Source organism: Mobula birostris, chromosome 10, assembly GCF_030028105.1.
Source record: "Mobula birostris isolate sMobBir1 chromosome 10, sMobBir1.hap1, whole genome shotgun sequence".
Lineage (NCBI taxonomy): Eukaryota > Metazoa > Chordata > Chondrichthyes > Myliobatiformes > Myliobatidae > Mobula > Mobula birostris.
Genome location: NC_092379.1, coordinates 130,848,161 through 130,875,738, shown reverse-complemented (window position 1 = coordinate 130,875,738; position 27,578 = coordinate 130,848,161). Strand labels below are relative to the sequence as shown.

Genomic DNA, 27,578 nt, shown 5'->3' with positions numbered 1-27,578 from the left:
TTCTGGTAATTTCCCCCGCCCCCCCCCACCCTTTCTATTCCCCACTCTGGCCTCTTAACTCTTCTCCTCATCTGTCCTTATGCACCTCCTCCTTCCCTTTCTCCTATGGTCCATTCTTCTCTTCTATCAGATTCCTTCTTCTCCAGCACTTAATCTTTCCCACCCACCTGGCTTCACCCATCACCTTTTAGCTATTCTCTTTCCCCTCCCTCTACCTTCTTATTCTGGCTCCTTCTCGCTTCCTTTCCAACCCTAAGGAAGGGTCTTGGTCCAAAACGTCGACCATTTATTCATTTCCATAGATGCTGCCTGACCTGCTTGAATTCCTCCAGCATTGTGCGTCTGTTCCTCCGGATTTCCAGCATCTGCAGAATCTCTTGCAGTTGTGGACAAAAAAAAACAGCTTGCATTTACCCTATCTATAACCCTCATAATTTTGCACATCTTTATCAAATCTCCTCTCATTTTCTTATGGTCCAGGGAAAAATTCAACTTTTCCTGATCACTCAGGTCCTCAATTCCCAGTGATATCCATTAAAATTTCTCTGCATTTCTTCAAACTTCTTGATATCTTTCCTGGAGGTAGGTGACCAGAACTGCATACATTACTCCAAATTAGACCTCTCCAACATGTTATACAACTTCAACATTAAACCCCAACCTCTGTACTCAATACTTTGATTTTTGAAGGCCAATATCCCAAAAGCTCTCTTTACAACCACATCTACTTGTGATGCCAATTCTCAATGAATTATGGATACGCATTCCCAGATCCCTCTGTTCTACTGCACTGCTCAGTGTCTTACCACTCACTGTGCAAGTCCTACCCTGGTCTGTTGTGCCAAAGTGCAACACCTCAAACTTGGGCATGTTCATAGTTCCCTTAGCCCACAAGACCTTGTTCATGAGATACAAGAACAGAATTTGGCCATTTGGCCCTTCAAACCTGCTCCGCATTTCATCACGGCAGATTCATTTCCCCTCTCAGCCCCAATCTCCCACCTCTCCTCATATTAGACCATAAGACACCTTCATTCCCTGACTAATCAAGATTCTATCAATCTCTGTCTTAAATACACCCAAAGACTGGACCTCCACAGTCGCCTGTGGCAACGAATTACACAGATTCACAACTTTCTGGCTAAAGAAATTCCTCATCTCCATTCTAAAAGAACGTCCCTCTAATCTGAGGCTTTGTCCTCTGGTTTTAGACTCCTTCACCATAGGAAACATCCTCTCCACATCCACTCTGTTGAGGCCTTCCAACATTCAATAGGTTTCAATGAGGTCACCCCTCATTTCACCAAATTCCAGTGAATAGAAGCCCAACATCAATCGCTCCTCACATGACAAGCCTTTCAATCCCCGAATCATTTTCATAAACCCTCCTTGATACTTGCTACCTTTATGCATTTTGCATTTTTTCTTGCTTGAAAAATGCCCAACCTGGAAATTGGTTTCAGTTCCAATGGTAAAACACTGAGTGCATCTGCAGTGATGAGGGACAAGCTTCTGGATTGGTAGAACTCCCAAAATAGTATCACAGCATCCATCAAAGCAGAAGTAGCCTGGTCAAAGCCCCAGCAGTCTTGTCTCTTGCCTCCTTCAATAACCTGGGGCAAAGTACTAATTAAGTACCTCACTCGCATTCTTCACATCCAAGCAAATGTTTTCCCCTTTTATCCTGGAGTGGTCCCACCCTCTCCCTAGTTACCATCTGGCTCTTGATCCCAGTTATCCCTTCCTTCTTGAATCCGGTTTGATGATTGTCCCCTCACACTTTATTCCAACAAAAAAAGATTTGTGGGCAACACAGCACAGGGATAGGTTATTAGCCCATAAGACATAGGAGCAAAATTAGACCATTTGGCCCATTGAGTCTGCTCCATTCAATCATGGCTGATCCTTTTCTCCCCTCCTCAGCCCCACTCCCTGACCTTCTCCCCGTAACTTTTGATGCTGTGTCCAATCAAGAACCTACTGATCTCTGCCTTAAATACACCCAACGACCTGGCCTCCACAACTGCCTATAGCAAAAAATTCCACAAATCTACCACCCTTTGGATAATGAAATTTCTCTGCATCTCTGTTTTAAATGGATGCCCCTCTATTCTGAGGCTGTGACCTCTTCTCCTAAGTTCACCCGCTATGGGAAACATCCACTCTTTCTAGATCTTTCAACATTCTTAAGGTTTCAGTGAGATTCCCCCTCACTCTTCTAAATTCCAGTGAGTACGAACCCAGAGCCATCGAACATTCCTCATGTGACAACCCTTCTATTCCCGCAATCATCCTCATGAACCTTCTCTGAACGCTCTCCAATGCCAGCACAACTTTTCTTAGATAAGGAGCCCAAACTATTCACAATACTCAAGGTGAGGCCTAGGGTTGCCAACTGTCCCGTATTCGCCGGGACATCCCGTAAATTGGGCAAAACTAGTTTGTCCCATACGGGACCGCCCTTGTCCCATATTTCCCCCGCTAAGGTAGAGCGTTCCTATGAAACCTTTCGTGCCGAAATAGTGTAAAGCAAAGAAGCAATTACCATTAATTTACATGGGAAAAATTTTTGAGCATTCCCAGACCTAAAAAATAACCTACCCAATCATACCAAATAACACATAAAACCGAAAATAACACTAACATATAGCAAAAGCAGGAATGATATGATAAATAGACAGCCCATATAAAGTAGAAATAATGTATGTACAGTGTAGTTTCACTTAACAGAATCGGGAAGATTAAGCCAAAACCGATTTGTAAAAAAAGAATCGGCACGTACGCACATGCGCACATCACGCACGTGAATACAGATGTCCGCGCAAGGCTTCATGATCATGGTAGTCCTTCTTGGGGTAAACACAAGTATCCGGTATTTGACTGCTACTTTTGTCCCTTATTTGGGAGTGAGAAATTTGGCAACCCTAGTGAGGCCTCACCATTTAAGGCAGAGATCAGTAGGTTCTTGATCACATCCCTGCTCTTGTATTCAAGTCCTCTTGAAATTAATGGTAACATTGCATTTGCCTTCCTCATCACTGACTCAACCTGCAAGTTAATATTTAGGGTGTTCTGCATCTCAGATTTTTGGATTTTCTCCCTGTTTAGAAAATAGTCTGCACATTTATTTCTTCTATCAAACAACATGACCAGGCATTTTCCAACATTGTATTTCATTTGCCACTTCCTTGCCCATTCTCCTAATCTAAGTCCTTCTGCATCGTACCCGTTTCCTCAGCACTACCTGCCTCTCCACCTACCTTCATATCATCTGTAAACCTGGAAACAAAGTTATCTATTCCATCATCTAAATCATTGATATACAGCATAAAAAGAAGTGGTCCCAACATTGACATCTGCAGAACACCACTAGTCACTGACAGCCAACAAGAAAAGGATCCTTTTATTCCCACTCACTGCCTCCTACCAATCAGCCAATGCTATAACCATGCCAGTAACTTTCCTGTAATACCATGGGCTCTCAGTTTGGTAAGCAGCCTCATGTGTGGCACCTTGTCAAAGACCTTCTGAAGTCCAAATATACAACATCCACTGCATCCCCCTCATCTATCCTACTTGTAATCTCCTCAAAGAATTCCAACAGGTTCGTCAGGCAAAATTTTCCCTTAAGGAAACCATGCTGACTTTGTCTTATCTTGTCCTGTGTCACCAAGTACTCCATAACATCCTTAACAACTGACTCCAACATCTTCCCAACCATTGAGGTCAGGCTAACTGGTCTACAATTTCTTTTCTGCTGCCTTCCTCCTTTCTTAAAGAGTGGAGTGACATTTGCAATGTTCCAGTCTTCCAGCAACATGCCAGTTCCAATGATTTTTGAAAAATCATTTCTAGTGCCTCCACAATATCTAACACTACCTCTTTCAGAACCCTAGGGTGCAATTCATCTGGGCCAGGTAACTTATGTACCCTTAGGTCTTTCAGCTTTTTGAGCATCTTCTCCCTTGTAATAGTAACTACACTCACTTCTCTCTCACCCTTCAACATCTGGCACACTGCTAGAGTCTTCCACAGTGAAGACTGATGCAAAATACTCATTTAATTCATCTGCCACCTCCTTGTTCCCTGTTATTATTTCTGCTGCCTCATTTTCTAGTGGTCCTATATCCACTCACAGCTCTTTTTTTACATACTTGAAAAAGCTTTTACTATCTATTTTGATATTGTTTGCTAGCTTGCTTTCATATTTCATCTTTTTCCTCCTAATGATTCTTTTAGTTGCTCTCTGTAGGTTTTTAAAAGGTTCTCAATCCTCTATCTTCCCACTAATTTTTGTTTTATTGTAGGCCCTCTCTTTTGCTTTCACATTAGCTTGACTTCCCTTGTCAGCCATTGTTTGTACTATTTTACTATTGAGTATCTCCTTGTTTTTTGGGGAACGTATCTATCCTGCCTCTCTGCTGTCATCCCTGCCAACATCTCCTTCCAATTTACTTTGGCCAACTCCTCTCTCATACCACTAATTTCCTTTACTCCACTGAAATACTACTACATCAGACTTTACTTTCTCCCCCATCAAATTTCAGGTTGAACTCAATCATAATGCAATCAATAAGGGTTCTTTTACCTTAAGCTCCCTAATGGTCTCACATTCATTACACAACAACCAATCCAGTATAACTGATCCCCTAGTAGGCTCGAAGACAAACTGCTCTAAAAAGCCATCTCATAGGCCAGTGGTCCCCAACCACCAGATCGTGGACCAGTAATGGGCTACAAAGCATGTGCTACCGGGCCGCGAGAAAACGATATGAGTCAACTGCACCTTTCCTCATTCCCTGTCACGCACTGTTGAACTTGAACATAGGGTTGCCAACTGTCCCGTATATTGGGCTAAATTGGTTTGTCCCATACGGGACTGCCCTTGTCCCGCATTTCCCCCGCTAAGGTACAGCGTTCCTATGAAACCTTTCGTGCCGAAATGGCGTAAAGGGAAGCAATTATCATTAATTTATATGGGAAAAATTTTTGAGTGTTCCCAGACCCAAAAAAATAACCTACCAAATCATACCAAATAACACATAAAACCTAAAATAACACTAACATATAGTAAAAGCAGGAATGATATGATAAATACACAGACTATATAAAGTAGAAATAATGTATGTACAGTGTAGTCGGGAAGATTAAGCCAAAACCGATTTGTAGAAAAAAAAACGGCATGTACGCACATGCACACACAGGTGCCCGCGCAAGGTTTCATAGTCATGGTAGTCTTTCTCGGGATAAACACAAGTGTCCCGTTTTGACTGCTACTTTTGTCCCTTACTTGGGAGTGAGAAAGTTGGCAAGACATGTTGAGGTGAGTTTAACCCTACCTGGACACCCCCCCCCCCCCCCCACTGGTCGACCTGTCCGCAAGAATATTGTCAATATTAAACTGGTCCGCGGTGCAAAAAAGGTTGGGGACCCCTGTCGTAGGCATTCAACAAACCCACTCTCTTTGGATCTATTACCAACCTGATTTTCCCGATCGAACTTCATGTTAAAATCTACCATGGCTGTCATAACATTGCCCTTTTGACACACCTTTTCTATTTCCCATTGTAATCTGTGGTCCACATCCCAGCTATTGTTGGGAGCCTGTATATAACTGCCATCAGGGTCCTTTTACCCTTGCAGTTTCTTAACTCACCCCACAAGGATTCATCATCTTCCAATCCTATGTCATATCTTTCTAATGATTCGATGACAATCTTTACCAGCAGAGCCATGCCAACCGCTCTGCCTACCTTTGTTTTCCTCCAAAAGCACACATAACCTTGGACATTCAGCTCCCAACTACAACCATCCTTCAGCCATAATTCAGTGATGGCCACAACATCATACCCAACAACCCGTAAAAGTGCAACAAGATCATCCACCTTATTTCTTATACTCTGTGCATTGTGATGTAACGCCTTAAGTACTGTATTTGCTATCCTTTTTGATTCTGCATCCCTAATGCACTGATACCCACCCTGCTGGCTGCAATTTTGTCCTATCATCTGCCTGCCATTCCTGACAGTCTGACTGCATGCTATCTTTGCTTTTTCACCATCTGTCCTATCCTGAGTCCCTTCATTCCAGTCCCACCCCATGCCAAATTAGTTTAAACCCTCCCCAACATCTGTAACACACCTGCCCGGGAGAATATTGGTCCCTCTCGGGTTCAGGGGTAACCGTCATTTTTGAACAGGTCATACCTCCCCCAGAAGAGATCCCAATGATCCAAGAACCTGAAGCCCTGCCCCTGCACCTCAGCCATGCATTTATCTGCGAAACCTTCCTGTTTCTACCCTCACTGGCACGCGGCACAGTAGCAATCCAGAAATTACTCCTCTGGAGGTCCTGCTTTTCAGATTTCTGCCTAGCTCTCTCTTTAGGACCTCTTTGCTTTTCCTTCCTATGCCATGGTACTAATATGTGCCAAGACATCTGGCTGCTCTCCCTCCCTCTCCAAAATGCTCTGGATGCAATCCAAGATGCCCCTGACCCTGGCACCTGGGAGGCATCATGCCATCCGGGTGTCCCGTTCACGTCCACAGAATCTCCTCTGTTCCTCTGACTACTGAGTCCCATATCACTACCTTCTTTCCCTTCTGCACCATGGACCCATACTCAGTGCCCAGAACCTGGTCTCCATGGCATTTTCCTAGGAGGTCATCCCCCACAACAATATCCAAAACAGTATACTTATTATTGAGCGAAAGGCCACAGGGGTGCTCTGTGCTAACTGCCCACTCACACTTCCATTTCTCCTGAAATTCTAGATTCTCTCTCCTTTGGACTTTGTCCTTGATGGTTCACTGATACAGTAATCAAAACCTAATCATAGAGTCATATTGAATAATAGAGCACAGAAACAGGCCATTTGGCCCAACCAGTCCATGCTGACCACAGCATCCTCCCTGCTAGTCCCAACTGTCCACATCGGGCCCATAAACCCTCCAAACACTTCCCCTTCATGTATCTATCCAAATGCCTCTAAAATGTCGCAATTGTATCCGCCTTGACCACTTCCTCTGACAACTCATTCCAGGTAAAGTTACCTCTCATCTCTCATTCAGATCCCTCTCCTATTTCCTTGTATCGGTGCCCTCTAGATTTGGACTCCCCAACTCTGGAGAAAAGACTATAACTGTCCACCTTATCCACACCCCTCATGACTTTATGAACATCTGAGGTCACCTCTCATTCTCTTACGCTCGAAGGAATAAAGACCCCGTGTGGCCAACCTCTCCCTAAATCAGGTCCTCTAGTTTTCTGCACCTTCTCCAGCTTGACAATGTTTTCCCTACAACAGGGCAGCCAAACTGTACACATTATCACACTGTCCCTTTCCCTCATCCATCCCAAATGCTTATCTTGAATAAAGTATTACCATGTGTTGAACATTTTACATTTAATTTCAAGTACAGTACTGTGCAAATTCAGGTGGAGTTTTAGGTAGGGGTGTGTGTGTGTGTGTGTGTGTGTGTGTGTGTGTATGTGTATATATATATATATATATATATACAAACACACACACACATATACATACACACTGTGACGAGAATACACATAGATTAAGATGTTAGCTGGCCTGTGCTGGCACCAGTGGGATCAGCAGTTGGTCTGCCATCTGTCTTCAGGAGAGAGAGAGATAAGGAAAACAATGGAGCAGCATTTGGAGATGTTAATGAAGGGACGGGAGAGAGTAATGGAAGGAGAGCTGTCAAGATCGGCTCATCCTTTGAACCCTGAACTGTTCGAAGTGATGGACAGGCGATACCCCAGCAGGGGGATAAAAAGGGACAGGTTCGCTAAGGCAGGACACACACGACACCCCGAGGTAACGAGACCCTGGAAGCGGTGTGTCTCTCACAAGTCGGTGGGAAGCTTTGGACGGCTGGTCGCGGGACAAGCCATAGACGCACAGGGTGGAAAGGCACGATCGGCGGGAACCTGGTGTGTGTCCACCCTTACCTGGGTACCAGGTTCACCACAGAGAAACAATCGTATCGGGAAATGGAGGGGTCACGGTCGGTGACCTCAGATGACATCACAAAGGACTCGCCCGAAAGCTGACTGTGAGGGCCTGTGTGGAAGCCGTTTTGAATATTCATTCGTTTTGCTCTCTCTCTCCTTCCCCCACATTGTCCATCACCACGGCAGCGATTACTGCAAACTGAACTAAATTGAACTGAACTTTGCGTCACTTCGAAACTGGTCATTTACCCCTAGACAACGATAGAGCTTGATTGATCCTGTTATCTTAGTTCTGTGTACATGTATGTTTATCATTGCTGAACTGTTGCATTCATTATCCTTTTGATTAGAGTACTGTGTTGCTTGTTTCTTCAATAAAACTTTCTTAGTTCTAGTAATCCAGACTCCAACTGAGTGATCCATTTCTGCTGGTTTGGCAACGCAGTTACAGGGTACGTAACATAAGTGGGGTTCTTGTCCGCGATTTTGAACGCTAAATTTGGGACGGAGTAAATTGATTGGGTCAAAATTCCCGAAAGAAAGAAAAGACAAACAGCAGAAATGGAGGCTGAGGAATTTATAAAGGCGCCGACCTTGGAGGCATTAGAGGATGCCAGGAAATCGGAATTGGTAGCTGTGGCCAAACGGTTGAATCTTGCTAAGGGGAAGTCGACAATGAGGAGAGAGGAGATACACAGAGCTATCGTAGAGCACTATGTATCTAAAGGTGTGTTTCCCCAAGGCGAGCTGGAGGTGGTGTCTATTGAAAAACCTGCTGGAGACACGGTACAGGTGCAGCTTGAAAAACTGAGACTCGAGCATGAGGTCTGGGTACGGCAGTTAGAACACGAAGAGAAGCAGTTAGAAAGGCAGGAGAGAGAGTTAGAAAGGCGGGAGAAAGAGAAACAGTTAGGAAGGCAGGAGAAAGAGAAAGAGTTAGAAAGGCAGGAGAGAGAGAGAGAGAGAGAGAGAGACAGTTGGAGCGAGAGGAGAAACAGAGGGAAAGGGAATTCGAGCTGGAGAAGTTAAGGATAAGGGCAGAGCAGGGGCCCGTGCCGAACCAAGGTGGAGGATTCCAGGCGACCCAGGAGGTTAGGCTGGTTCCCCCGTTTGACGATACCGACGTGGATCGGTACTTTCTCCATTTCGAAAAAGTTGCTACCAGTCAGGACTGGCCGAGGGATAAGTGGGCTGTTTTGCTTCAGAGTGTACTGAAAGGGAAAGCCCAACAAGCTTACTTAGCCTTGTCCGCGGAAGATGCCCAGAGGTATGAAGTGGTGAAAGAGGCCATCCTCAGGATTTATGAGTTGGTCCCGGAGGCATACCGGCAGAGGTTCCGGAATGCAAGGAAGCAGTGGGACCGCACGTATTTAGAGTTTGCCCGTGAGATGCAGACATATTGTGAGCGTTGGTGCGCCTCGAAGGGGGTAGAGGGGGATTATGACAGACTGCTACAGCTGATCCTGATTGAGCAGTTTAAAGGTTGTGTCCCTGAGGGTATGAGACCCTACCTAGATGAGAAAGAGGCAGCCACGTTAGCCGCAACTGTTAAGTTAGCGGATGAGTACGTGTTGACGCATAAAATGAAGTTTGCCCTGAGTAAAGGCTACCAGAAGGGTACTCAGGACGGCGGGGAGAGTCCACCAGAAAAATCAGAAAGTAAGCCGGGGACTAGTGAGAAGGATAAGGTAGACCGGGAGCAGTCTGGTAGGAAGTATCCTGGGGTCGTCTGTTATAATTGCGGGAAAGTCAGACACTTTGCGTCCAGGTGCTTTGCTCCAAAGAAGGAGACGGGAAAAGGAAAAACGGCGATTTTGACTGGCTGTATCGAGCTGGTAAACGAACCGCTAGGGGAGGACAGGTCTGCCAAAGTTCAGGAAGGGCGCGAGAGGTTTATCTCGGCCCAATTGGTGTCAGTGAAGGAGGGGTTAAAACCAGTTCCAGTGCGGATCTGGAGAGACACGGGAGCGTGTCAGTCATTGATACTGAAGAGTGTATTAGAGTTTAGCTCAGAGACCCAGACTGGGGAGGTCAAGGTCAAAGGTATTGGAGAAGGGATAGAGGCAGTCCCTTTGCACCAGATACACTTACAAAGCAACCTGGTCTCTGGACTAGTCACGATCGGGGTGAGGCCCGAATTACCGATGAAAAGCGTGGAAGTCTTGCTCGGTAATGACCTCGCCGGGGGAATCGTGTTCCCAGCAGTGAGACCGACAGGTCAGCCTGTCAGCATTGAGGCCCCGCCCATGGACTCACAGGTTCATCGCGGGACTGCGGTAGTAAATTTAGCTGAGACGTTTCTGCCAGCCTTGTACGAGAAGGGGGTAGAAAGTGAAAAGAAGGAGTGTAGTGAAACAAGAGGTAGTGAGGGAGCTGAGACAGACTTAGTATTAGCCAGGAAAGAATTTGTGCAGGCGCAGGAGCGAGACAAGGGGCTGATGGTTTTGGCAGAGACAGCTCTCTCTGACACAGAATTAACAAGGGAACCAGTAGGCTATTGGGTGGAGGAGGAAGTGCTAAGGAGGAAAGGGAAACCAAGTACCGTACCCGCAGATGAGGAATGGGGGGTGTTGCAAAAGAGTTACGGGGATGAGATTTTTAACCTGGCCCACAAGGTACCCCTCGGTGGACATTTTGCGGTGCTGGAGGAAACAGTTGGTGGAATCATGAAAGAGGTTTACCGGCTGCCCAGGAGGAAGGATGTTATTGATCATGGCAGACACGAACTGAGACGGTCACAGGCTTTTGATATGCTAACAAACCTAGTCGGTGTTAGCGCGGAAATCAATGAAGCTAGGGTCTCCCTGATAAGAGAAAAAAAACATTTTGAAAAGATGAGTATGGTATCGACCAGATGGGAGAAGGCTATTGTTTTGGCCAGCTCTGCTGATAAGGTCTCTCCCTTAATCCCCAAACAAAGCCACTCTTTAGGAGAAGTAATTAAACGACTCGCACACGTGTGTTTGATTGTCCCAAGGCAATGCAAAGAACTGGGACGTTGGGTGGTGTTTGTTACACTAGGCCAGCCTAGCGAACAACGCTCCTATAGAATGAGTAATTCGGTGACGAAAGGGCTGACGAACACAGAGGTGTGTATTGGCGATGTAATACGGCTGTCTGAAGCCAGCTTGATAGTGAACCTTGAAAAAAAATGAGTTCGGCCACACGAAGGTCACTTACCTGGGAATTGTGGTGACACAGGGGCAGCTGGCAGCGATGCAAGCTAAGGTGCAGGCTATCTCTGACATCCCAACCCCGACAGACAAGAGGGCCCTCAGAAGGCTCTTGGAGATGGTGGGGTACTGTAGGAAGTTTTGCAATAACTCTGCGGTTACTACCCCTCCCCCTCCTACTAAGCCTTTGTGAGAGAAAACTAAGTCGGAATGGGACGACCCTTGTTATTGTGGTCCGGGACGAAACCCAATGGGAGGTTACATTGATCGCAATTCATCAGTGTTTTTGGCCACCATGAAGTTTGCTAAGTTGGAGCCTGGTCTAAGGGATTATTAATAACACATATAAAAGGAACAGAAAATGTGATTGCTGACTGTGTGTCAAGGTGTTGACAACTTCAAATTCGCTGTATTAGCCAAATAGCTGATAAAGATGTGTATTTGTGTGTATCAAATAATGTATTCATGTTTGTAATTTTTACCCCGGTAAAAATCCTTTAAAGGGGGGGAAGTGTGACGAGAATACACATAGATTAAGATGTTAGCTGGCCTGTGCTGGCACCAGTGGGATCAGCAGTTGGTCTGCCACCTGTCTTCAGGAGAGAGAGAGATAAGGAAAACAATGGAGCAGCTTTTGGAGATGTTAATGAAGGGACGGGAGAGTCTAACGGAAGGAGAGCTGTCAAGATCGGCTCACCCTTTGAACCCGGAACTGTTTGAAGTGATGGACAGGCGATACCCCAGCAGGGGGATAAAAAGGGACAGGTTCGCTAAGGCAGGACACACACGACACCCCGAGGTAACGAGACCCTGGAAGCGGTGTGTCTCTCACAAGTCGGTGGGAAGTTTTGGACGGCTGGTCGCGGGACAAGCCATAGACGCACAGGGTGGAAAGGCATGATCGGCGGGAACCTGGTGTGTGTCCACAAGTGCCTGGGTGCCAGGTTCACCGCAGAGAAACGATTGTATCGGGAAATAGAGGGGTCACGGTCAGTGACCTCAGATGACATCACAAAGGACTCGCCCGAAATCTGACTGTGAAGGTTTGTGTGGAAGCCGTTTTGAATATTCATTCGTTTTGCTCTCTCTCTCTTTCCCCCACATTGTCCATCGCCACGGCAGCGATTACTGCAAACTGAACTGAACTAAATTGAACTGAACTTTGCATCACTTTGAAACTGGTCATTTACCCCTAGACAACGATAGAGCTTGATTGATCCTGTTATCTTAATTCTGTGTACATGTATGTTTATCATTGCTGAACTGTTGCATTCATTATCCTTTTGATTAGAGTACTGTGTTGCTTGTTTCTTTAATAAAACTTTCTTAGTTCTAGTAATCCAGACTCCAACTGAGTGATCCATTTCTGCTGGTTTGGCAACCCAGTTACGGGGTACGTAACAACACACACACACATATATTATATATATATATATATATATATATACACACACACACACACACACATATACATATATACACATACACACACACACACTGTAGCTGGGGTGCCCAAGACCCATGCACCATGCTGTAGTAATTTAACGTTTTGCACCGTACTGCTACCACAAAGGAATAAACAAATTTTATGACATGTGAGTGATGATAAACCTGATTCTGATATGGGTCTCTATTGTGGACTGAGAGTGGAATAGGAGGGGGAAATCATGGTTCGGAAAAAGGGAAGGGAACAGTAAACACCAGAGAGATATTCTGTAATGATCAATAAACCAATTGATTGGAATCAAGTGACCTTACCTGGTGTCTCAGGACTAGGTATGGCTGCATCCACTCCACTCCCAACCCAACACTCCTCTGCCACCTGTCCCGCACCCCTCCCACGGTGTTCCAACCTTGCCATTCCCAATATTGCTCCCGCCAGATTTACAAACTTGCTCTTCACTCCACGTTGGCAAATGCAGTCCTGTGCAAAAGTCTTAGGCAGCCACGCTAAATGTATATGCCCAAGACTTTTACACAGTACTGTACAGCTCAATGCAAAACACATATCCTTTTGAGTCCAGGTTCTCTGTCCAAGGAAGACTATTCAGTAGTAAAACTTCAGCTAATTTTCTAAAGTCCAAGGCCTATCAGCATATAGTGAATTCAGTGAATTCAACAGATGCATTATAATCAAGTTTATTTGTCATTTGTTCTTCAAAACAAACAGTGAAATACATCTGGAGGATGCGCTGGGGGCAGCTCGCAAGTGGCATCATGCATTCCACGCCAACATAGCATACCTAAAATGTTCGGTAGAACAACACAGAACCCAAGCAACAAAAACAATCCCCGTTCTTCCTCCCACCCAAATACTACGCAGTCCTTTAACCCAAGAACAGGCTAAGCCTCCAACAGACTTGGGCCCGCAGACAACGAGCTTCTTCCTCCCCCGGGGACTCGAAAAAATTCGCAGACTCGGCTCCAACCCACAGGACTCGACTTCCGGACCTCCAGTTTGAACCTCAACATTGGCGTGTCCTGTAATCAATCACTAAACACCAGGCCTCCACCATTTTGCGAGCCCAGGAGGTCACTGGGACTCGCTCCTCCTGCCCGCGCATACCATCGGCTCTGGCACCCACCAACATCTCACTGGCCTGGGAGGGGCGGCCTTGCCTGTCTGACATCTGGCCACAGGTGCCTCATGTCCATATAACTCGTCTCTGAACACGGAGCAGAGACTTAGACTGAATTCTAAATTCCCCCACATCCCTATCCCTAGATTATCCCAAAATCTGTACGTTGTAACCAACCTTTCACTCCAGAGCAGAAATGGCTAATACCAGGGGCATAATGTTAAGGTTATTGGAGGCAAGTACAGGGGGGATTTCAGAGGTAGTTTCTTTTTACGACGCAGAATGAGGCTGGTGCAGGGAATGACCTGCCAGGGGTGGTGTAGAGGCAAATACATTTGGGGCATTTTGTAAATGGACACATGGATTGAAGAAAAATGAACGGCTATGTGGGAAGGAAAAGTTAGATTGATCTCAGAGTAGGTTAAGGGTCAGCACAACATTGTGGGCCGAAGGATTATAATGCTTTATGCTCTTCTGAATCATATAAAAACAAAATGCACAACGTAACATGTATATTTTAGAGATATTCTGGGTTGTCTGTCCCAAATAGGTGTTGTTTCATTTTCGTTGAGGTTTTTCTTAGGCTACTACAATAAAATGTTACATCTTGTCAGTCTTGTTGTATGCTTCCAAAACATGGGCTATAACACCAGAACTCCAAAGAAACTTAGAAGCAACAGAAATGTGGTTTCTTTGAAGAATGCTGAAAATATCACAGAGAGAGAGGGTAACTAATGACAGTACTCCAACCCATACAAAAAGATCTTTAAATGATAATATTAAATGAGAGGAAACTTAAATTCCTGGGCCACGTCATCAGAAAGGGAGAAATAGAATGCCTTACAAGGCCGTATGCCTGGGAAACACGGAAGAGGAAGGCAAAGAAGAAAATATATGGACACTGTGAAAGAACTAACAGATCTAAGTGTGCGAGATATCATTGACACTGCGAGGGATCGTTCGATGTGGAGAGCCATGATCGCCCAAGCGTGTAACGCGCAATGCACGTGAAGATGATGATGATTCCTGGTTAAGATTCAGATCAAAATGGGATCAACTCAGAAGTCTGGAACTCCCAGTAATGACAAAACAATAAGTTACTAAGATTTTATCTTCTGCAAGGAAGTTATCAAAAATCACAGAATGTACTGGAGGAAGTGTTAAGAGGATGTTAGACTCATTTGTTGCATTTTTGAAAATGCCAAGCATTTCAAAACTCTGTACAACATACAGGGAATTAAACATGTAGAAATATCAAGGGCTAAAGCAGATGCCCTATTTCATGAGCACTGTAACTCAACTGGCCTTGACAAGTTTCCCTAGGCTGGAAGGTAAATGTACCGATATCTTCAATGGATCGGCTGGACTACACAGTACATCACCAGCCTTTATAAAAATCATTTGCTTTCATTCTTATTTAAGTTCAGCAATGAATCAAAATCCAATTTAAGATTTGCTTAAGGTTCAACATTACTTAATGTCATTTCCAGTACACCAGTGTAAAAGAGAACAAAATAATTGTTACTCTGGATCTGATGAAGCACAAAAAAAACCCTGCAAACAATATATATTAATACATATGGTTTTATACATAGGTTTATTGTATGTCCATAAAGTGATGCTAAGTACAGTTGTGTCTGTACATAAGGGATCTCTTACAGGAAATGATAAAGTACTGCTGGTTGGGCGCATGGAGGGGTGGGTTAGTGGCTGGAGGTGTTGATCAGCCTTACTGCTTGGGAAAAGTTAACCAAATAGCATTTGGCAATTTGTACACTGTTACAAAAGATTCATTATGATGCCTTTCAATAAGTAAATATTTTGTCCATATTTCAACTTCAAAAATCTACATCACCAGCCAACTCAATGGTTTTTGACAAAACTACTTCATCTGTTACTCCTGGAAACAGGAGCCCGAAGACCCACACTCACATCAAGAAACAAGTTTTTCCCCATGCCACACCCTAACCTCTGCCATCAAATTTGTGAATGGTTCATGAACACTACCTCACTGTTCCTTTTTTTGTTGCACTGTTATAGTAATTTGTATTAATTTTATGATTTTTTTACAGTACTGCTTCTGCAAAACAATAAATTTCATGTCATACAAGTCAACAATAATAAATTTAATTCTGAAACACGGAGACGTTTGCCCACTCCGTTGCAGAGCCCCACATTCTTGTCAAAAACTGGGCTCTTGCACCTGTTGCCGTGTCCGTGCCAAACTTGGATACTTTACTCTCTACTCACTCCTTCAGGTCATCAATGAGAAGAGCCAACAACATCGAATGCCAAACATAATGTTTTCACAGCTGTGAAGCAACATTTTCCTTGATTATGTTGATCTACCACGCTCGAGTAACCACCTAAATAATGTCACTCTGCCACTCAATAGGATGACCATGCACAGCGATGAAGAACTGATGAAAGCGTTCTGCTGCTCAGCACCTGGGGAGAACTGCGCTGCCAAATAGAGCTCAGTCACCTGCTAAGCCAGCTCGGTTTCCCTAGGCAGTTCTGATGAAGTGTCTCGGCCCGAAAGTTCGACTGTTTGTTTATTCCTTTCTCCAGACGCTGCCTGGCCTTCCGAGTTCCTCCAGCATTTCCTGTGCACTGTTCTGGATTTCCAGCGTCAGCAGAATTTCTCGAGTTATCTATTCCCCAGAGACCAGATTCCCCGGTGATTTGTCTACATTGTTCGCAGTTGCATGTAAGAAATTCAGAGTCATCTTCTCTCTACCCGTCCACCCATGCCCACTTACCAAACATAGGTCTCAGGTCAACAATGGGGCACAGGAACCCAGCTCATCTATACAGGACCCTGGTCAGACCCCACTTGGAGTACTGTGCTCAGTTCTGGTCACCTCATTACAGGAAAAACGTGCAAACTATAGAAGGGGTGCAGAGGATGTTGCCTGGATTGGGGAGCATGCCTTATGAGAATAGGTCGCGTGAACTCGGTCCTTTCTCCTTGGAGCGACGGAGGATGAGAGGTGACCTGATAGAGGTGTACAAGATGATGAGAGGCATTGATCGTGTGGATAGTCAGAGGCTTTTCCCTAGGGCTAAAATGGCTATCACGAGAGGGCACTGTTTTAAGGTGCTTGGAAGTAGGCACAGAGGAGATGTCAGGGGTAAGTTTTTTTACGCAGAGAGTGGTGTGTGTGTGAAATGGGCTGCTGGTGACAGTGGTGGAAGCGGATACGATAGGGTTTTTTAAGAGACTCCTGGACAGGTACATGGAGCTCAGAAAAATAGAGGGCTATGGGTATCCCTAGGTAATTTTAAAGTAAGTACATGTTCGGCACAGCTTTGAGGGCTGAAGGGCCTGTATTGGGCTGTAGGTTTTCTGTGTTTCTTTCTGTAGCGCTTGCCCTATGGTTATCTTTGGAGGAAAGCCTTTGGGTCCCGAGTGACTCCACAATAGAACAGTACAACACGCAGACAGGCTTTTCAGAACGGTTCCACCGGCCCCCGACACACTCAACGGGATCAGTGCACCCACATACACACAGTCACGGCACGTACGCGCGGAAAACTTGCCTGAACCCCGCGGGCGTGGCGACGACACCCAGGAGAACAACTGCCCTCGTTTACTTTTGCTCCGAAGCCTCGGGGCCACTCGACATGTTCCCGCTGCCCGATCTGCAGAAATGCCACTGCTGTGCATAAAACGGGGGGTGGGGGGCACTGACTCGCTTAAAGGGCAGGCGGTGCCCGACGGCAAGTCCGGTCGGTTCTCACTTGCTGCGCCTCACACAGCCGGACTCCGGGCTGTCGTTTGCCCCCCCTCTCTCTCTCTCTCTCCCTCCCTCTCCTCCCCCTCCTGCCCTGCGAGTGACTTGGCGCTGCCCTCTGGCACAGAGACGCCCTCACAGCGGCGAGCAGGAAGCGCCCGGCCGCTGCGCCCGCACTGAGCATGCGCGGGGCGTCTCCTCTTCCTGCTCCGCCGCGGGCACCGACACGCCCACTTCTCCCAGAGCCAGCCGTGAGTGCCCGGACTCTTGCAATTATTACAGGACCAAAAAAAACCACAATTATCTTCACTTGCGAAGCTCTGTAATAAATAAGAAATGCAAACGTGTGTACAGATGAAGTCAGTTGCATATACACAGATGCTAAGCACTTTCAACGTTCTCAAATGTTACAGATTTGATCCACATTTGCCCAGTTTTATTATCACGATACATGTCGTGAAATTTCAAACAAGGGAAAATCTGCAGACGCTGGAACTCCAAGCAACACGCAGAAAATGCTCGGAGGAACTCAGCAAGCCAGGCAGCGTCTAGGAAAAAGAGTACAGTCGAGGTTTCGGGCCGAGACCCTTCCGTGAAATGTGTTGCTTTGTGGCAGCAGTACTGCTTAAGGAATAAACATTAAAATAAGTTACAAATAAATTTTGCTAATGTGGAACAGCGACTCATGAACACAGATGCTGGTAACACAGAAAATGCTTGAGGAATTCAGCGGATCGGGCAACATCTATGGAACGGAATAAAGAACCGAGACCCTTCATTAGGACTGGAGGGGAGGAAGGAAGAAATAGCGAGGTGGTGTTCATGTGCTAAATCCAACCAACAATAGCTGCTCGCTTTGTACCTAGAATGTAGAAAACAGGTGGGAGCCTTTTGGCCCACAATGTTTTGCAGAATTACTTAATCTAATGACACCTAATCCTGGCTGTTCTGCAAGTAATCCTGCATTCTCTGCTTATTGAAACCTACCAAAAACATAGACCAGGGTAGAGAGTTGCTAGGAGAGTTTAGGATGCAAGGGCACTGGCTCAGGATAAAGAAACACCCCTTTAAAACAGAGATAAGGAAGAATTTCCTCACCCAGAGGGTAGTGAAATCTGTGGAATTCATTGCTGCAGATGGTTGTGGAGGCCGGGTCATTGAGTACATTTAAAGCAGAGGCTCGTGATTGGTAAGGGGGCTGAGGGTTCTGGGAGAAGGCAGGCAAATGGGGTCAGCTATGATTGAAAGGCAGGGCAGACCCAATGGGCAAAATGACCTAACTAGGCTCCGATAGTTTATCGTCTTACATTCATGTGCCTAAGCGCCTCTTATACACCGCTGTGTTATGTGCCTCCTCAACCACCCCAGGCACCCACTTCTCTGTATAAAAGAGTTTTATGAACAAGTTATAGAAAATTGTTGGACAGGTATATGTATAAGAAAGTTCTGGAGAGATACTGACTATTCACAGACGGGATCAGATAGGAATCTTGATCAGCATGAACCTGAAGGGCTGAAGGGCAGGTGTCCTGCTGTACGACTCTGCCACTCTCTGACATAGAATAATAGAGCACACGAACAGGCCCTTCAGCCCACAATGACTGTGCTGAACAAGATGCCGCAGTAAACTAAATCTCTTCCGCCTGCACGTGATCCCCATCTCTCCATTCCCCACATGTTCACATGTCTACCCGCCCAGCAGCCTCTAGAACATCATATGCGCTCCCACCACTACCCCGGCAGCCTGTTCCAAGCTCCTACCATTTTTTGTGTGGAAAATTACATGCCCTGTAAACAATAGACAATAGACAATAGGTGCAGGAGTAGGCCATTTGGCCCTTCGTGCCAGCACCACCATTCACTGTGATCATGGCTGATCATCCACAATCAGTATCCAGTTCCTGCCTTATCCCCATAACCTTTGATTCCACTATCTTTAAGAGCTCTAATCATCTCTTTTTTGAAAGCATCCAGAGACTTGGCCTCCACAGCCTTCTGGGGCAGAGCATTCCATATATCCACCACTCTCTGGGTGAAAAAGTTTTTCCTCAACTCCGTTCTAAATGGCCTACCCTTAATTCTTAAACTGTGGCCTCTGGTTCTGGACTCACCCATCAGCGGGAACATGCTTCCGCCTGCAGCATGTCCAATCCCTTAATAATCTTATATGTTTCAATAAGATCCTCTCTCAGCCTTCTAAATTCCAGAGCATACAAGCCCAGTCGCTCCAATCTTTTGACATATGACAGTCCCACCATCCCGGGAATTAACCTTGTGAACCTACGCTGCACTCCCTCAATAGCAAGAATGTCCGTCCTCAAATTTGGAGACCAAAACTGCACACAGTACTCCAGGTGTGGAGGTGCACACAGTACTCCACTCTCACCTTAAGTAGAGTACCTGCCCCTTTAGTATTAAGTATATCTCTTCTTCTTCTCGTGGGTGCCGTCCCGAATCCAGGGTTAGCGGCTATGCACCTCCATCTTCTTCGATCTTGCGGCAGCACCGAGCTCAGCCTCTCCTCCAGTTTGTTCTCACTGGCCGCCTTGGCATTGCCCACCACCGAACTCGAGCCCGAGGCTGTGTCGGCCTCCAGCCGCGGCCGCTTCTTTGAGCTCGGCCCTTCCCTAGGCGGAGGCCTTGGGCAGGTCCAGGCACAAAGTGGAGCGCCCAAGCTCATCATGTCTCTTCTAACTAGGTGCATAGCATACGATTCGTAGATACGTGGTGAGGCTTTAATCTCACGTAAGCATATCTACCCAGGGAGAAAATATTTTGGCACACCACACCCACATTTCTCATCATTTTTCAATCAACTATCAGTTCTCCCCCTCAGTTTCCCTTCAAACTACTTTCAAGTCGTCGTTGTTGTTCAGTCGTCCAGTCGAGTCCGACTCTTCGTGTCCTCATGGACCATAGGGTCCATAGGGTTTTCATGCCTTTATTCTGCAGAGATACTGCTGCTGCCCAGGCTGGGTTTGAACTCAGGACCGTCGGCCTTGAAGTCCAGTGCTGATGCCACTACACCACCAGCCATTTATTGTCACTCACCTACACACATGTACACAGCTAAATGAAACAACATTCCGCTGGGACTAAGGTGCAAAACACAGTGCATATGTCACGAACAGCACAGAAAATAATATTAATACAATAATATTAAGAGATAATTAAGACATTTTGTATATGTAGAAGTTGACATAAATTGCCTATATGACATATACAACTGTATAATGCGGCTGGCGCTGTCATAAATACTGTGTACTGGGTAGTAACAGGGTGATCAGAAGTCTCACGGCCTGGGGCAAGAAGTTTCCACCCAGACCTACAGTCTTTGTTATTGTTCTTTATATAGCACCTGATTCCTTCTTGCTTCCATTCCAGTTCTCTGAGATCTCAAGGTGGTCAATGAGGCCAATGTAGGTCTCAGAAAGTCTATCACAGGGGGAAATTGGAGAAAGAGACACCCAGGACAGCAGACGCTGGAACCCAAACCAACAACCAATCTGCTGGAAGATCTCTGCAGATCAGCATTCTGCCTTCTTCCCCCTTCCTTTGCAGTCCTGATGCAGTCGACTATTTATTCCTCCCCAAAGAAGCTGCCCGACTTGTTGAGTTTCTCCAGCATTTTAGACCATAAGAGTTAGGAGCAGAATTAGACCATTCAGCCCATCGAGTCTGCTCCACCATTCCATCATGGCTGGTCCCGGATCCCAATCAACCCCATACACCTGCCCTTTCGCCATATCCTTTGATGCCCTGACCAGTTCGGAAACTATCAATTTCCACCTAAAATATACCCACGGACTTGGCCTCCACCGCAGTCTGTGGCAGAGCATTCCACAGATTCACGACTCTCTATCTATAAAAATTCCTCCTTAACTCTGTTCTAAAAGGTCTCCCCTCAATGTTGGGGTTGTGCCCTCTAGTTCTGGATACCATAGGAAATATCCTTTCATATCCACCTTATCTAGTTCTTTCAACATTCAGTGGATTTCAATGTGACCCCCATGCATTCTTCTACAGTTCAGTGGGTACAGGCCCAAAGCTGCCAAATGCTCCTCACATGTTAACCCCTTCATTCCTGGAATCATCCTCATGAACCTCCTCGTGTCTCTTTCCAATGACAACACATCCTTTCTGAAACATCTGCTGACAATACTCCAAGTGCAGCCTGATTAGTGTCTTATAAAGGCTCAGCATTATCTCCTTGCTTTTATATTCTATTCCCCTTGAAATAAATGCCAGCATTGCAATTGCCTTCTTTACCACAGACTCAACCTGTAAATTAACCTTCTGGGATCTTGCACAGGGACTCCCAAGTCCCTCTGCACCTCTGATGTTTGAACCTTCTCTCCAGTTAGATAATAGTCTGCACTATTGTTCCTTTTACCAAAATACATTATCATACATTTCCCAACACTGTGTTCCATCGGCCACTTTTTGCCCATTCTTCCAACTTGCCTAGGTCCTGCTGCAATCGCATTGCTTCCTCAGCACTACCTACCACTCCACCTATCTTTGTATCATCTGAAAACTTTGCCACAAAGTCATCAATTCCATTATCCAAATCATTGACAAACAATGTGAAAAGTAGCAGTCCCAATACTGACCCCCCCCCCCCAAGGAACACTACAGGTTGCTGGCAGCCAACTAGAAAAGGACCCCTTTATTCCCACTCACTGTCTCCTGCCTGTCAGCCATTCCTCTATCCATGCCAGTATCTTTCCTGTAAGCCATAGGATTTTATCTTGTTAAACAGCCTTATGTGTGGCACCTTATCAAATGCCTTCTGAAAATCCAAGTAAGTGACATCCACTGCCTCCCCTTTGTCCACTCTGCTTGTTATTTCCTCAAAAAATTCCAACAGATTTGTCAGGCAAGATTCCCCTCTACAGAAACTATGTTGACTTTGACTTATTTTATCATTAGTCTCCAAGTACCCCGAAACCTCATCCTTAGTAATAGACTCCAACACTTTCCCAACCACTGAAATTAGGCTAACTGGCCTATAACTTCCTTTCTTTTGCCTTCCTCCCTTCTTAAAGAGTGGAATGAAATTTGTAATCTTCCAGTCCTCTGGGACTATGCCAGAATCCAGTGATTCTTGAAAGATCATGACCAATGCATCTGTTATCTCTTCAGCAACCTCTCTCAGGACTCTAGGATGTAGTCCATCTGGTCCAGGTGACTTATCCACCCTAAGACCTTTCAGTTTGCCTAGCACTTTTTTCCTTTGCAATAGCAATGGCACTCACTCCTGCTCCCTGATGCTCATGGACCTCTTGCACACTGCTAGTGTCTTCCACAGTGAAGAAAGACGCAAAGTACACATTAAGTTTTGTTCCCCATTACTACCTCACCAGTGTTATTTTCCAGTGGTCCAATATCAACTCTCTTTTACTCTTTATATAACTGAAAAAAAACATTTAGTATCCTGCTTTATATTATCGGCTAGTTTGCCCTCATATTTCATCTTTTCCCTTCTTATGGCTTTTTGGTTGCCTTTTGGATTTTAAAAGCTTCCCAATTATCCAACTTCCCACTCACTTTTGCTACCTTACATGCCCTTTCCTTGGCTTTTATGCAGTCCTTAACTTCCCTTGTCAGTCACAGTTGCCCACCACTGCCATTTGAGAACATCTTCCTCTGCGGGACAAATCCCTCCTACACTTTGTGAACTATTCCCTGAAACTTCAACCATCTCTGCTCTGCTGCCTCCATGCCAGTATCCTCCTCCAATCCCAGATGGGAAGCTCCTCCCTCATGCCTCTGTAAGTCCTTTTATTCCATTATGATACTGATGCATGTGACTTATGCTTCTCCCTCTCAAATTGCAGTATGAATTCAATTATATTATGATCACTGCCTCCTGAGGGTTCCTTTATATTAAGCTCCCTAATAAGATTTGGGTTATTACACAACACCCAATCTAAGATAGCCTTTCCCTGCGTAGGCTCAAGCACAAGTTGCTCTGAAAAGCCATCTCATAGGCATTCAATGAATTCCCTCTCTTGCGATCCAACACCAAACTGATTTTCCCAATCCACTTGCTTATTGAAGTTCTTCATTACAATTCTGTCATTACCCTTATTACACGCCTTTTCCAGCTCCCTTTGCAATCTCAACCCCATCATCTTGACCATTAATTGGAGACCTATGTATGATACCCATAATGTTTATTTACTCTTGCAGTTTTTTAAGATTTAACATTCTCTGACTCTATGTTACCTCTTTCTAAAGATCTAATTCCATCTCTTACCAACAGAACCATACCATTGCCTATGCCTTCCTGCCTGTCCTTTTGAGCCAAAGTACAGTGGCATGCAAAAATTTGGGCACCCCGGTCAAAATTTTTGTTACTGTGAATAGTTAAGTGAGTAGAAGATGAACTGATCTCCAAAAGTCATAAAGTTAAAGATGAAACATTCTTTTCAACTTTTCAAGCAAGATTAGTGTATTATTTTTGTTTTGTACAATTTTGGAGTGAAAAAAAGAAAGGAGCACCATACAAAAGTTTGGACACCCCAAGAAATTTGAGCTCTCAGATAACTTTTACCAAGATCTCAGACCTTAATTAGCTTGCTAGGGCTATGGCTTGTTCACAGTCATCGTTAGGAAAGCCCAGGTGATGCAAATTTCAAAGCCTTATGAATACCCTGACTCCTCAAACCTTGTCCCAACAATCAGCAGCCATGGGCTCCTCTAAGCAGCTGTATAGCACTCTGAAAATTAAAATAAATGATGCCCACAAAGCAGGAGAGGCTGTAAGGAGATAGTAAAGCGTTTTCAGGTAGCCGTTTCCTCAGTTCGTAATGTCATTAAGAAATGGCAGTTAACGGGAGCGTTGGAGGTCAAGTTGAGGTCTGGAAGACCAAGAAAACGTTCTGAGAGAACTGCTCATAGGATCGCTAGAAAGGCAAATCAAAACCTCGTTTGACTGCAAAAGACCTTCAGGAAGATTTAGCAGACTCTGGAGTGGTGGTGCACTGTTCTACTGTGCAGCGACACCTGTACAAATATGACCTTCATGGAAGAGTCATCAGAAGAAAACCTTTCCTGCATCCTTACCACAGAATTCAGCATCAGAAGTTTGCAAAGGAACATCTAAACAAACCTGATGCATTTTGGAAACAAGTCCTGTGGACTGATGAAGTTAAAATAGAACTTTTTGTCCGCAATGAGCAAAGGCATGTTTAGAGAAAAAAGGATGCAGAATTTCATGAAAAGAACACCTCTCCAACTATTAAGCACGGGGGTGGATCGATCATGCTTTGGGGCTTGTGTTGCAGCCTGTGGCACGGGGAACATTTCACTGGTACAGGGAAGAATGAATTCAATTTAAATACTAACTAATTCTGGAAGCAAACATCACACCGACTGTAAAAAAGCCAAAGATGAAAAGAGGATGTCTTCTACAACAGGATAATGATCCTAAACACACCTCAAAATCCACAATGGACTACCTCAAGAGGCGCAAGCTGAAGGTTTTGCCATGGCCCTCACAGTCCCCCGACCGAAACATCATCAAGAATCTGTGGATAGACCTCAAAAGAGCAGTGCATGAAAGACGGCCCAAGAATCTCACAGAACTAGAAGCCTTTTGCAAGGAAGAATGGGTGAAAATCCCACAAACAAGAATTGAAAGACTCTTAGCTGGCTACAGAAAGTGGTTACAAGCTGTGATACTTGTCAAAGGGGGTGTTACTAAGTACTGACCATACAGGGTGCCCAAACTTTTGCTTAGGGCCCTTTTCCTCTTTTGTTATTTTGAAACTGTAAAAGACGGAAATAAAAAAGTAATCTTGCTTAAAATATTAAAGGAATGTGTCATCTTTAACTTTATGCCTTTTGGAAATCAGTTCATCTTTTACTCGCTTAGCTATTCACAGTAACAGAAATTTTGACCAGGGGTGCCCAAACTTTTGCATACCACTGTATTTCCTTTTCCACCTATGACCTTCTTTTAGCCACGACTCAATGACGCCCACAATGTCATATCGACAAATTTTTAACTGCGCCATGAGTTCATCCATCTTATTCTGAATGCTATGCACATTTAAATACGGCATATTTGGTCCTGCATTCTTTGCCCTTTTGAATTTTGCCTCTGGGGTACAATTCAACTCTTTGCTCTGTCTACATTTGTATCCAATCATTGGCTTGTCTTATTACATTCATATTACACCCATCATCTACTTGTAAACCTGCTGACTCACCCTTAGCTCTATCATACTGGTTCCCATCCTCCTACCATATTAGGTTAAACCATGCCCAATCGCTCTAGTAAACCCGCCCACAAGAATATTGGACCCCCTCGGATTCAAGTGCAACCCGTCCCATTTGTACTGGTCCCACCCGCCCCAGAAGAGGTCCCAATTACCTAGAAATCTGAATCCCATGATTACTACCCTTGAGGTCCTGCTTCTCAGCTTCCTTCCTAAGCCCCTGTATTCTTTTTTCAGGACCTCCTTCCTCTTTCTACCGATGTTGTTGGTACCAATACGTACTACAACTTCTGGATGCTCACTTTCCCTTTTCAGGATATTGTGGATGTGTTCAGAAACGTCACAGACCCTGGCACCTGGGAGGCAAACTACCATCCATGTTTCCGTGTTGTGTCTATCGCCTATCTGTCCCCCTAACTATAGAGTCCTCTATGACTGCTGCCATCCTCTTCATTTTCCAGCTACAGGGCCAGACTCAATGCCAGGGGCACAGACGCTGTTGCTTCCCCCGGTAGGTAACCCCTCCCCCAACGACACTCAAAATGGAGTACTTATTGTTGAGAGGGATGGCCACAGGGGTGCTCTCCACTATCTGACGTTCTCCCTTCTTTCTCCTGACAGTCACCCATTTATCTGTCTCCTGTAGCCTTGGGGTGACTACCTTCCTGTAGCTCCTGTCTACCACCTCCTCACTTTCCCTAACAAGCCAAAGGTCATCGAGCTGCAGCTCCAGTTCCCTAACACGGTCTCTGAGGCAGCGGTCCCCAACCACCGGGCCGCGATGAAACGATATGATTTGGCGATATGAGTCAGCTGCACCTTTCCTCATTCCCTGTCACGCGCACAGTTGAGCTTGAACGCATGCGAGGTCATTACCCGCGCGTCATCCATGTCAGCGCGGGAAGGAGATCAACTCCTGGAGCTTGCAAATGACGACCGGCTGAAAAGTATGTTTGATGTAACATCTCTGCTGGCATTCTGGATCAAAGTCAAGGCTAAATATCCTGAGATAGCCACGAAAGCACTGAAAACGTTGCTTCCATTTCCAACATGTCTCTGCAATGAATGCAATGAAAACTAAAGTGTGGAATAGACTGGACATAAAGAACCCCCTTCGAGTATCGCTGTCTCCTGTCACCCCTCGATGGGACCGTCTTGTTGTAGGAAAACAAGCCCAGGGCTCCCACTGATTCAGCGACATTGGTGTGTTGCAATGATTTTATATGTTCATACGGGGAAAATATGTGCTGTGCGTTTAATATCCAAAAGTTACTTAAGATGTTTGATGCTATTGACTTATAAGTGACTTATATAACCATATAACAATTACAGTATGGAAACAGGCCATCTCTGCCCTTCTAGTCCTTGCCGAACGCTACTCTCACCTAGTCCCACCGACCTGCACTCAGCTCATAACCCTCCATTCCTTTCCTGCCCATATACCTATCCAATTTTTCTTTAAATGATAATATCGAACCTGCCTCTACCACTTCTACTGGAAGTTCATTCAATACTTACTTCAAGCTCCCCTGTCCTCCCCTGATAATTGACTTATCACTGTATTCGTACGAGGAAATTATGCACTGTGTGTTTAATATTAAGTTCATTAGATAAACCCTTTTAGAAACGAAATTGAGTGTATTAGCCACTTATCACCGATACTGTATTCCGGTAGTGATTAACACCACCCTCCCACCCTCACCTTCCCGGAACAGAATCGCCAAAAACGGTTTGTAGAAAAAATCGGCACGTACATGCATGCGCAAGTCACGCATGCGTGCGCAAGGCTTCATGGTCGTTGTAGTCTTTTCTGGGGTAAACATAACGTATTTGACTGCTACTCTTGTCCGTTGGCAACCCTACCCACCCCCCCACCCCCCTGGAAATCCC

At 45.3% G+C, this 27,578-nt stretch overlaps 1 protein-coding gene across 2 annotated transcripts in view; it reads right to left on the bottom strand.

The window, feature by feature from the left end:
- Window positions 1-17,577, bottom strand: part of LOC140204342 (A-kinase anchor protein 17B-like) — a 67,022-nt gene extending 49,445 nt beyond the window's left edge. For both annotated transcript variants that reach the window (XM_072270991.1, XM_072270992.1), the window contains exon 1: window positions 17,267-17,577. The gene's annotated coding sequence lies outside the window, so the exon portion shown is untranslated. The remainder of the gene's footprint in view (window positions 1-17,266) is intronic.
- Window positions 17,578-27,578: the final 10,001 nt, after the last annotated feature.